This window comes from Colobus angolensis, unplaced genomic scaffold, assembly GCF_000951035.1.
Source record: "Colobus angolensis palliatus isolate OR3802 unplaced genomic scaffold, Cang.pa_1.0 Scaffold284, whole genome shotgun sequence".
NCBI classification, from domain to species: domain Eukaryota; kingdom Metazoa; phylum Chordata; class Mammalia; order Primates; family Cercopithecidae; genus Colobus; species Colobus angolensis.
In genome coordinates this window covers 3,629,774-3,643,117 of record NW_012116088.1, presented here as the reverse complement: position 1 = coordinate 3,643,117, position 13,344 = coordinate 3,629,774, and the positions used below count along the sequence as shown (strand labels likewise).

Genomic DNA, 13,344 nt, shown 5'->3' with positions numbered 1-13,344 from the left:
GAACACACTAGAAAGTTCTTTGTGCAAAACTGAATTAAAAGTACTGAGTTACAAACTGCAGGCATACAATTTTAAAATATTTTCTAAAATTCATTCTCAGCAGCGATTTATCAAAATGTACATGTTTCAAAATAATCTTATGCTTAATAATCTTCAGGTACCTCTTCAAAATAAAAAGAGTTATAAGTGAAAACATCAAAGGACAGAAACGTTCACCAGGCTCTCTGTCTCTGAGAGCTCTTGTCTGGAAGGACTTCAGAAGCCTACAGGTTCTGGGCAATACAACCAGGCACTGGCCAGGTGCTGGCCCCGCCTGTGCATGGCCGCAGTCCAGTACCACCCACACTCTGCAGTGAGACAAGGAGTTGGCTGAGGTTCTTGAGTGGTGGAGGCAGAGCCAGAACCTCCCTCAGTCCGCAGAAAACTGAAGCACTATTTCTATTAATGACACTTTCATTCATCCTTCTGGCCTCACTCACCACTGGATTTACCATTATACATATTTCAAAATAAAGTTTAACCTAAGTTTTTAACATCTGAACTTTAATGCTAAGGAAATTACAAAATGAAAATTATCCTGTGACATTGTAAGTAAACAAAATATTCACTTGCAAAAATTTCTGCCACCTGCTCTTATCATATTTATTTTGAACCTAATAGAACTGCAACTTAGCATCTGAAAAATACCTGCCTCAAGAGAAATAAATCAATAAAAACACCAGCCTCTTTCTGTAGGGAATGAAGCAGGGTTTCTTTACCTTTTAAAAAATCTATGCTTCCCTTTATGACAAAAATCTCCTGCCCTTCTTTTAGCACCATTTGAAATTTCAAAATAAATAATATGTTATGGCTAAAATGAAAGAAGCATAATGATTTTGCAATATGCCTCCTTGAATTACACTAACCATCTTCTGGAAATTCTGAATACCATCTCCTCCACCACAACCACCAAATACCACCTGCTAGTCAAGGATCGCTGGTCTAGAGTGTTACAAAGTAGGAGTAAAGAGGCTGTCTCACTTTTATAAAGCTTGTGCTAAAGCTTTGGGTCTACTTCTGTAAAAGCAGAGCCCATATCTTGCTTAATGCTGCACTGGGAGGAAAGACATCTTCTCCAGGGAATTCACGACCCAGTGAGCTTGACACAAACCGCACAGTAAGTGCTGGATGAATGATGTGCTCTGGAAACACAGGTGAAGAGCTTAGGTCTGTAAAGTGTGTGTATTTGGGGGTAGGGGAGAGTGGCATGTACACCACAGGGAAGGAGGTGCAAGAGATAGCAGAGATGTCCCACAGAGGAGAGAAGATGGACACTAGATTTTGCCAGGAAGTAAAGAGGACAGAATTCCAAACCAGCGGAAGAGCATGCACAGGTACAATGTGAGTAGCCTCCTAGCGGTGAGGTTAGGCTATAATCATTATGCAAGAGGCATGAAAATCACGTTTAGCTCATTGCTAAGGAGCTCAAATTTTTATTCTTAGGTTCCAAGGCATCCTTGTCTTTTGATTGTTTTCACTTATAGCTCTTTTATTTTAAAGAGGTACCTGAAGATGATTAGATTATTTTGAAACATGTACATTTTGATAAATCTCTGCTGAGAATGAATACGCTCTCAATAAACCCACATGTAGGGATCGATTATCAGCAGAATGTCAAGGGGAACAGGATATCAATAAGAAAACTATAAATGACTGACTTTGAAAGCAATTACTGCAGATTCAAGGTTATCTCTACAATAAAATCATTTTAATCATCTGAATTAAAAAATTCATGCCCCAGGCCGGGCGCAGTGGCTCAAGCCTGTAATCCCAGCACTTTGGGAGGCCGAGACGGGCAGATCACGAGGTCAGGAGATCGAGACCATCCTGGCTAACACGGGGAAACCCCATCTCTACTAGAAATACAAAAAATTAGCCGGGCGAGGTGGCGGGCACCTGTGGTCCCAGCTACTCAGGAGGCTGAGGCGGGAGAATGGCGTGAACCCAGGAGGTGGAGGTTGCAGTGAGCTGAGATCCGGCCACTGCACTCCAGCCTGGGCAACAAAGCAAGACTCCATCTCAAAAAAAAAAAAAAAAAAAAAAAAATTCATGCCCCAGAAAGTCTATACTCTAGGAGATGGCCAAAAAAGGGATTATCATGAGCCAGGTTCTCTTATGATAGGCAAGCTATGTAAGCATATGTAGCCATGGAAAACAAATCAATTGAAGATTTTAATTTGTAGGACTATGCGCATAGAATGATCCTGAGACTTTCTTGTTTCTCTTATTTCCAATCCATGTTGAATAGTGTTATATTTTAAGCATGTGACCCACATTAACTTAATCCTCACAACAACCCACCAGGCAGGAACTATTACTTGGTATTCTGCTTGCTACAGACAGGGCTTGGACAGGGCTGTGGTGCTCCTGCTGAGAGGCTGGAATGATGCAGCAAGGTAGGAGTGCCCTCAGGGTTCAAGGCAAGACTGAGTGTCACCTAAGGAACAGAGGTCTTAGCTGCTGCTCTAGACTCTGATCCTATACCTTCTATCTAGGATCAGATCAAGGGAGTGGTCAGCACGCAGCACCACAGCAGGTGCAGCGAGCAGAGAGGACAGTATGGAAGGAGAAGAGCCATCAGTGTGAATGATCACAGCAGCCTGATATAGGACAATGAAAGACAGAGAAGAGAAATTTAAAACTGTTTCCAAAGTTGAAATTAGAGAAATAAGTGACTGATTCACAAAGATAAACATGGCCCCATGGTGCCAAGTTCAAAAATTATCTTTTAAATACATCAATAAATGCGGTAGAGGCCTAAAGGATTTGCTGGTTTGTCTTAGAACTATCTGATGGGTCTCACATGCTGAACCTCCCCTGAAAAAATTAAGAATGGTAAGACAGTTGCAGAAAGAACGGGGAAGCTATGGTCACCACCACCACAAGCAGGATGTGACAAGCCTTGGAGAGAAGGGGAGAAGCACCAGCCAAGGCTGCTGAGATTTGAGACATGTGGATCCCTACTGGCTTTCCTGCTTCTTAGCAGCCACAGAGGGGGTACATCTGCGCAAGGGTGTGTCATCAGCAAGAGCTGCATCATGAGAAGAATTTAGAGGGATGATTCTCTAAACATGTTTTCATGAAATTAGAAACTGACTAGGATGCCCAAGAAAACACTGCCACAAATATGGGTCTGAGTAAGTACTCTCTATTAGTTTCACAGTGAAATCCCAGGACTGTTTTACTGAAATAAAGGGCAAACAACAGTCATTATGTTTTCTTAACATATACCTCACACTGACATAAAACAAAAAGGCTTTATATGACATTTTAAGTCCATTCATTTGAAATGAACTTTTGGATTATTTTTTTCCTAAATGTTAACCCTGCCACGACCTTCAAAAAGGCAAAACTAAGTTACTCAAGTAGACATTTAAATCTTTCCATCTGCCCTCACCATTCCTCATAGGCAAACTCATTCAATGAATCATGTACTATCAGACCCCTTGACATGACCTAAGCCCAACCTTCTAATCAAGTAAAACCCAAGAGAGATTTGATGCCTTGATCAGGCCTCAGCTATTATAAACAGACTCAAGAAGCTAAAGTTGTTGATGCTTGATTACAAATAATTTCCCTGTATGACAGTAACCCTTCTCCCTTTCAACAATAATAGTTTATGCCTAGTAATAACAATATATCAATACTTACACCTTCAATCTGACAAATTTAAAGCTTATAAAAATTTGCTACATTGGTAAGAAAACTAAGTGGTTCTATTTAAGTCTAAGCAGTTGAATTTAATTTTTAGAAAAATTTGTTAAATAGCTATAATGTACAAGGCATGGTAACAATGAAATAACGAATTGCCAAAAAGCACAGAATTACAAGATAAAGAAAAGTCAACAGAATATTTTCATTTTAGTTTAACCAGATATGCAAACTTACATGAACATACATAAACACGGAAAAGAATATTGCTGAAAGGTTTCATGATAATCCACAACATACATCTGACATATTTAACACAAGAAATAAATACCATGAGAAGGGAATAAATAAATGAAATGAAGATTTTAATCTGTATAATTAAATTATGTAATTGTAGGATTAAATTAGAATTTTAATTGTAGAATTATATTATATATTAACTATATTCATGGAAGGATCTTGAGCTCTCCCTGCTTGTCTCACTTCCAGTGCATGTTGAATATGACTATAATAATTTTCCAGAAAGAAAGCTCTGAGGGACGGCTAACCCAATAACCATTATCAGTTCTTTTCTGTTTGTTGGAAAAGCATAATCATCACTGTCCTAGCCTCCTCTGCAGCTGGGGATGGCTATGTAGCTCAGTTTGCACAATAAGACAGAAGTGGAAGTATTCCAGGCCACGTGTGGGAAATCTTTCAATTCTTTATAAAAGGCATAGTCAAAAAGGTGGCAATGCCCACCCCATTTCTTTCTGTTTATAATGCAGATGTAATGCTGAGGTTGCAGCTGTCATCCTTCTACTAGAAGACAACAAGCAAGAGGACCCAAAGCCAATTTGCCAAGGATGGCAAAGTAGAAAGATGAAAAGGACTTGGGTCCATGACAGCGTCATTAATCTCCTGCAACAACTGAGACCTCTTTTTTTCTAGACTTGTTGAAAAAAATAGTTTCCTACTTGTTTAAATCACTGTTAACCAGTTTTTCTGTTCTATACAGCTAAAAGCATTCCTATGAAACACATATTTAACAGTCTCCTTCCACAGACTCGACTCTAAAGCCTGACCATTCAACATAACTGGATCTAGTCTATCTCTTTTTTCGAGACAGGGTCTCGCTCTGTTGCCCAGGCTGGAGTACAGTTGCATGATCTTAGCTCAGAGCAACCTCTGCCTCTGGGGCTCAAGCGATCCTTCTGCCTCAGTCTCTCAAGTAGCTAGGACTACAGGTGCGTGCTACCACTCCTGGCTATTTTTTGTAGAGACAGCGTTTTGCCACATTGCCTAGGTTGGCCAGCATGTGTCAGTGGTTTCCCGTCCACACTTAACAATTTTCCACCTCTGGATCTTCCTAGCATACCCATCCCATCCTACAAAGCCTATACAACAAAATCTCCCTCTTTTTCCTTCCTGGATCCTCATCCCAGGCCTGTTGTTTAAGCATGCTTACCCTTCTCTAAATTCTTCACATTTCATTTATACTATTTAAAAGCACTTGTCACTTTGTATCCTGTACCATAATAACTTATGGATCTGATATCTCCTAAGCTAGGTGTGAGTCTTGTTTATCTCTGTATTCTGCATCGCAAAAGTACCTTCTTGGAACATAGAAAGTACTCAAAACATAGATGCAGCAAATTAATAATTAAGTGTGTAAGTCATCTTTACCTTTCTAAATTAGAATTTAAACATACCTGGGAATTTTAGAAGATCCTATAATGTGTATTTCTTTACTATTTACTGTAGCTTTAGATTCACAAAGATGACAAAATTAGTCCTTAGACAAGAGACAAGTTTGACCTGATGCTTGGTACACTGTTCCTAAGGGGACCTAAATGGAGAGCATACACTACTAGCACATACCTCTACCAAACAATGGTGGAAGGACAGATCTGTCTGGAAGTCAATGTAGAACTGCCACAGTGGGGTGGGCACAGGAATTGGAGCTTTAATAGTATATATATATCTTGTAAGGCTGTTGAAGGGACTGAACGCAAACACACGTAAAGTGCCTAGGACAGTACCTAGCACCTAATTCTTACATAGCAAACATTATTTATTATTCACACAGAAACAGATACAAGTGGTGGGATGTAAGTGTCTAAGTCAAGGTGGGGTGTGGGACCGTGAGAAATCACTCACCATGAATTTCCTCTTTAGGAAACTGATGCTCCCTGCCCCCGATTTCACCAAGCCTCTGGTTAAAGCACCCTATTTCTGTTATAGTTGTAGGTTTCATGCATGTGCCCACCGAGGCCAGACTCTACAGGGCTTGGCAGAAAATGGTAGGGTGTGTTATCATCTCTCATGGCCATTGGTTATGTCCTTCATGAAAGAGATCAGCTTTATTCCCAGACAGCCTGGGTAAAAGGAAAGAGGAAAAAAGAAGCTTTCCCTAGATATTTTTTTCTGCCTATGGTCAGCAACCCAAGAGGGCCAAGAGTCAGAAAATCATGCCCCTTGCAGGGTTAGCAAAGTCAAGTTTAGTGGCAAGCAAAGCAGGGAGATTAAAAGTATAATGTGAGATAAAACTGGGACCCAGGGAAATCCTAAAAACCACACCTCTCCCAATCATCTCCTTCTGAGCACATCCCAAAGATGAAAGCTATCCCTACTGCAAAGAAAAATATTACACCCACCAGAATGTAATCGGGAACAAGAAACCTTTAAATTCCTCTCACTCTAGCAGAGTAGTGCATTCCCCTGAGTGGCTGATGTGAAGGCTGTGAAAAATTTTACATGCTTACCATATAATTAATATATAGATGAGACAACTTAGGCACAGAATGATAAAGTGAATTGCTCAAGGACTCACAGCTAATCAATTGTGAAGCCAAGATTCAGAGTTAGGCAGTCCAGCTTTAGAGATGATCCCCTTAAACACTTCACTATCTTGCCTCTCAACTTAGAATGCACAGAGAGTATAGTTTAATCTCCTTAGTTACATAAAAAAGAATAATAAAGTTCCCAAAGTGGACTACATAAATAGCAGAAGATCCGGTATATAGAACCCAAGGGGTTGTGGGGTCAGGGGAGGACATTTATGGTGGAAGAGATGTCTCCCAAAGCCAATAAAACACTCCAAAATTACGTACCCCTACATTAAAATAAGAAGTTTAAGAGTGAAAATCATGTGCTAACAATTGGAGATACTATTTAAAATATATAAGCAATTCATTTTTACTAAATGTCAAGTATAAGGTGTTTATCCAATGACAATATAATACAAAAATTGGAGGATTTTTTTTTACATTAGTAAACAGGTTTGACAAGAGATATTAAGTTGACTTTTCTCTTTATCTTAAAATATAAAAATTAATTACATGTGTTATGGTGTTTACAACCTTTGTAGAAGCAAAGTGCTCTTTAATTTTCAAGTTTCTCTTCCTGAAAAGGTTAGGTGAAAAATATCATAGCATTTATCGAAAACAAGAAAAAAAATGAGTAAGGTATTATATATTAGAATAGACAATGTAAACAAAAAAAGCCAATAAAAAGTAATTTAGGTTATCTTGCATGTCTAGATAGGCTCTCAACTCATAATAAAAACTTCAGGTGAAATCCTACTTATAAAAAATAAAGGCCTTAAAGGTATCAGAGTGAATTCATGTGGTTATGAGAGATATTTAAGCCTGGAATTAAACTGAAACCTAAATTTGCTTCCTTTACATCCCGCTTGGTTTTAGAAGTTAAGAAAAAATGCTCCAAACAGAAAACCATGACATTCTTTTGTACATTTAGGCTACAAAGCTTCTTAAGTATTGTTCTAAGAGACTACATCAAATTTTCCCAAACAGGCCTAAAGCTTCTTTCAGGGAAAACAAAAATCATTAGGAAATTATTACAACTGTGTATTAGCAGTGTTAATGCAACTTTTCTGACATTATACATTTACATTCATACAAATGGAACCAAAGTTTCATGAAATGATACTTACTCTTAGCATAGGCAATGTTCTCTGATAATTCTTCTATTTTCTTAAAAAAAAAAAAAATTCTGATGGCAATTTATACTGATTACTTGATTCATTAGTGGTTCTACAGTGGACCAGAATTTAAAATCACTGGTTTATACTTTAGTCTCATGAAGACATAAGTATAAGGCTATTTTCTCCAGAAGACAATTTATACTCATAATTACAAACATGAAATGCTTATAAGTTTCTGTGAGAAATCTACCCCAAAACATTGCTTGTTATTTCAGTTGCCTTAAGAGAAAGAAAGAAGGAAGCGTGAAACGAGCCTGTCTCTGCTGAGGTAACAGAATCAGGAGTGGATGCTGCCACTACTCATTAGTTTTGCCACAGGAGGGGTAATAAAAGAGGTCAGACAGACACCAACCTACTTTGAAGCAGTCCCCTGGTTGTGCTCATAAAGTTTGGTGGGAGTTGCAGATTTAAATCCCTCTGCAGAGATTTATGGGAGTTCAGATAACTCCCCAGAGAAAAATGGGAGTTCATAATTACTCAGACAGACAGGAAACAAATTCCCCCGTAGAGGGCTGAGGCCAGGTGGGCAAAAGCTGACAGTGGCTGGCACCATCCTGTCCAAATACAGGCCTTGGCAGGCTGTCCCACTTCCCCTGCACTGTGTCCTCACACTTCCATCTCATGGCTTATTGCTGGAAGAAATCCGAAAAGCAAGCTTACAGTCTTTTAAGACACAAGAACTGGTTTAATCTTGTATTTTTTTCCAAGTAAAAGAAACATACGCCTACCCCACTCCTTTCTCCAAACAGAATCTTCGTTAAATCCCAATATATAAGATAGAGCTGTTGCTGCGCTGGAGAGGAGTGCTGCGGACAGCCCTGCCCACTCCTCCTCCCTCCTTATCTGTCAGTCCCTCAGGCTCCTCCACGGAATCCTAGTCCTCTAGAAATGTAGGAATTACAGTTATAGTTAAGCATATTTAATGATCCTCGCTAAAGCCAATCAAACCATTGCCATATTTGTTCTCTAATCTATGCTTGCTCACCAGCTCTCTAAAACCCACCCTAATACAGAACTCCCTAAAACTTCAGCAAGTGATGCTTCACCAAGAACCTACATAAAGCAACATTTCTGAAACTGTCACTCTACATTTGGCTCTTTTTCTTCTATTAAATGATAGACTGTCAGAAATAGAACATCAGCCAAATCAGCTGGGTCCTTACTCCTCATTGCCTGTAGTACCTCTTGTTATTACAATGTACCAATAAATTGAGCCAACCAAACTCTTCTGATAGCCACTCCAACAGAAAGTATGATTCCAAGATGATGACTGGACCATTACAAGATTTATGTTACCATAGAAGTATGAAAACATGTGGCCGGGCGCGGTGGCTCAAGCCTGTAATCCCAGCACTTTGGGAGGCCGAGACGGGCGGATCACGAGGTCAGGAGATCGAGACCATCCTGGCTAACATGGTGAAACCCCGTCTCTACTAAAAACTACAAAAAACTAGCCGGGCGAGGTGGCGGCGCCTGTAGTCCCAGCTACCCGGGAGGCTGAGGCAGGAGAATGGCATGAACCCGGGAGGCAGAGCTTGCAGTGAGCTGAGATCCGGCCACAGCACTCCAGCCTGGGCGACAGAGCAAGACTCCGTCTCAAAAAAAAAAAAAAAAAAAAAAGAAGTATGAAAACATGTTTCAATACAGCTGAAGCTTAATTATTTCTTCTTTTCTTTTAGTAAGCAATTTTGGAATTGCTTAGACTCACCAACTCTAGCATCAGCTAGGGGAGAAGGGGCTGCTTTCCCATCCTATTTTACTGGTCTTGATAGGATAAGGCACAGACAAGGAATAAGACACATGAAGATGTAGTGCTGCTGTTACTACACTCACCCTGTAATGTGATGCTTCCCGTGACAAAGATAAAACAAACCATCTTTTTCTTTGAAGAGACTGTCCTGTATGTTTATAAACATGTGGGCTTTCTGAGAAACTGAAACCTTTAAAAAGGCTGAAATTAAATAATTTGTTAAGCTGAATGGGGGAAAAAAACCTGTTTCTAGTAAAACAGAACTGAAGGGAACTAAAAGGGTACAGAAGTAGAGATTAATTCCTTACAAAAGTTATTTTGATGTAGCACACAATGACAATGATAGGCAGAAAAGTTCAGATTTTGACAGATCTATTAACATCATTGGGTCTTACACTGAAAAATGTAACTTTAAAGCTTCTTCCTATAAGGAAATTTCTACTCCCCCAATAACATTATTTCAATTATTTAAAAAACCCAACTCTAGCTGTTCACCATTTTTTTTTCATAATTAATACTTTGACATAACTTTCAACACGATGTCTGGTAATGAAAAAAAAATAGTACCTTTTCCAATTCTCTTGGTATTCGCAAACAAGTGTATACTCTTTCTCTTCTTTCTGTATACTTGGCCTCATTATGTTCAAGGAAGTACCCTCTTGTTAGTTCAGCACTGAGGAACCTCAACAATGAAAGCTCTACAGAAAAGAAAATGACAGAAAACAAAAAGAACAGTATTTATCAAGGAACGTCCATGCTAGCTGGGGCCATAGGTAATACACATATAAAACAAAGAGACCAAAATAAATGTTATCTATAATTCTATGTCTAGAACTGAACAACTACACACAACGATCAGCAAATATTTCTGAGAAAAGTATTCTTCTGTGTGGTATAAACTGAAAATGCCACAGGAATATCTAAGGGAATCATTACTAAGGGCTAGAATAGTCAAGAAAGTATTTTTCAAGAGCTCAGTCTTGGTTCTTACAGGTGATACAGTACTTGGACTGACAGAGATGGAGGGAAAATCAGTAGCTGTCAAGAATATATAAAACAGAGCAGTATATAGAGTCGAAAGGGAGCCAAGTCACACAACGGGCACCACTTTAGTCCAAGAACCATCCTGGGTGAACTACATGGATACCAGTGCCCCAGCTACCTTCTTAGTTCAGCCTCAGAAATCCTGCACAAACGTCTAAATAATGCCATTTTCCTACATGAAGACTTACCAACATGACACTCACAATAGTTACGCAAAGTGCAACCTCAACTAGATCAGAAAAACTTCCCCTTCCTTGGATCTTTCCATTCACCCATGTTTTTCCTCTGTTCCTCTAAAGCAAATTACTCCATAGTCATCTCATCTCAGATGAGGAAAACAAGGTCAAAAGAAATTATTTATATACTTTCCACTCATTACAACTGGAAGCTTGAGGTGAGAAGTGAAGGCTCTGGATGCTCGACCCCACCTCTTCTCAGTGCATTACAGTTCCCTGACAGCCCATCCCCTCAATGACCCTCAGCACCCCTTACTTCATCTACACCTTCCTACTTTTACTTTTACTCTGCAGGAGGTAAACTCTCTTCCAGAACGCAGGTTACCAAAAGGTTTCCAACTGTCCACTGTTTTCTTCGCTCTGAGCTGGCCTTGTGGTCCTTTTTACCAAATGTGGTCTTAATATTCCCTCCAAAAAATGACAAGGGAGGAAGGTTGATTTCATTTATGCAGATCTACTTAAGGAGTTGCATCTTCTAGGGTACTATGATCTAAAGCCTACCTGTGAGGCGGGAAGAGTTTATAGTAAAAAAAAATCCTTGGCTGGGCGTGGTGGCTCATGCTTGTAATCCCAACACTTTGGGAGGCCGAGGCGGGAGGATCATGAGGTCAGGAGTTCAGGACCAGCCTGGCCAACATAGTGAAACCTGTCTCTACTAAAAGTACAAAAAAAATTAGCTGGATGTGCTGGCGGGGCGCCTGTAGTCCCAGCTACTTGGGAGCCTGAGGCAGGAGAATTGCTTGAACCCAGGAGGCGGAGGTTGCAGTAAGCCAATATCACACCACTGTACTCCAGCCTCGGTGACACAGCAGGACTGTGTCTCAAAAAAAAATTATATATATATATATATATATGTATATATATCTCCATCCTTAAAAGCCCTTGTAAAGCCTTAAGAAGCCATCTTGACTATGGTTCTAAACAACAGGTCTACAACAGCTTACCTTGTCCAGCATTACAACGGATCGCTAGTTCTTTGAGTATTATGTCAAGTGGCTTGCTTATGTTAGGGTTTATTCCATATATATGTGTACATACACACACACACACACACACACGCTTCTTTAAATATCAGATTCATAATCTTTTTGGGGAGTCAGTGTTACCATGAAGAGTACATTTACAGTTGAAGTCATGTTGGTTAAGTGTACGCAATATGTGAACTGTATATATTAACAGATGTTTGGATTTAAAGGACTTAGTCTAACCAAATCCACGTAGAGTAGAACTTCTGGTTAGGAACTTTCTAATATGTTCTAAGCTGGCTAGAACCAGAACAAGATCTGCTCTTTTAAGGTGAGAAAAAGAAAGCCTTTTGAGTTGCAAACAAAAACAGCCAAGACTAATGAAAGATAAACAAATCATACTCAGTTCAGTCAGTTTTCCAATCAGGAAATAGAGTATGTTTTGATTAGTATCTACAAACACCAGTTCTTTCATGTAAAAATCGAGAAGCAACAGGACTTTCAGAAAGCAGAGGAGATTCCACATACATAATTTTTCACTGACCTTAGTGAACTCTGAACTTTGAACTCCAGAGGCCACTTCACCACACTCTACGGACAGCAGCCAACCCTGCAGCTTCCCCGTCTCTCCGTGCCACCTAAATCTGATTCATTGGTGCTCTTCTCTCTTGAATGGCTAAATTTTTTCATCTAAGTCTCTCTGGTAGCCCTTCTTCCTCTACCTGATCCTTAAGTGTTTGCTGGTTCAGTGCTCTATTCACTACAGTAAAATGTCAGCCGTCCTTCAATGCTAGCATTCTCCAATATGTCCTCATCATTCTTTCTTGTATTTATTCCCTATACCTACTTTGTTTCCTATACATGTTTTGTTTCCTATAGATTCCTAACTAAAATTAAAACCATCATCAAAATCCTAAAGTCATCACATCTTCAGCTCTGGCTATTGTCATATTTCCAACAGCCTCCTCTACCTGGATATCCCATAGATACCGAAATCACCTGCAAAACGAAACCAGTATCTTGCCCACTGACTCTGCACCTTTCCTGGAGTCCTGACTTTAGTTACTGGCTTTACCCGTGACATAGTTGCTGCACTAGAAGCCCAGGGCCAATCTTGACAATCCCCTCTCTCTTCTTACCAAGGCCTACCAATTCTTTCTTTAAAACATTAACTTTTCCCCCTTTTTCCTATACTCCACCCTAGTTTAGTCCTTCCCATCTCTCTCCAGGTTATTGCAAAAGCTTCTTGATTGAGTACCATTCTTCCCATCTTTCCTCCCTTCAATGCTAACTCCACCTGGCAGCCAGTCAGCAGCTCACACAGATCAGATATGGTTCTGCTGAAACCCTTCAGTGATTCTTCATTACCTCCAGAATAAAGTCCTACCTCCTCAGTGTGGGCCATCCCAGATCCTCTATCACTGGCCACAGGCCATCTCTTCAGTCATACTTCACACCTGCCTCCCCTGAATTTCTAGGTCACAATTTTCTTTTTATACCACTTTTCATTTCTCCCAAACATGTCAATGGGTTCACACTGCTCCTTGGTCTGAGAATTCCCTACCAATTTTCCAGGAGTGAACATGCCCAGACGGTACCTTCTCTGTGCAGACTTCCCTAAGTTTCTCAGGCAGAGTCTGTCCTTTCCCCTACTTGGCTTCCACAGTACCTGTG

General features: G+C 39.9%; 1 protein-coding gene across 1 annotated transcript in view; it reads right to left on the bottom strand.

Moving 5' to 3' along the window:
* TAPT1 (transmembrane anterior posterior transformation 1) overlaps positions 1-10,125 on the bottom strand; it is a 53,235-nt gene extending 43,110 nt beyond the window's left edge. The window contains exon 1 of the mRNA XM_011948826.1: positions 9,993-10,125. The gene's annotated coding sequence lies outside the window, so the exon portion shown is untranslated. The remainder of the gene's footprint in view (positions 1-9,992) is intronic.
* Positions 10,126-13,344: the final 3,219 nt, after the last annotated feature.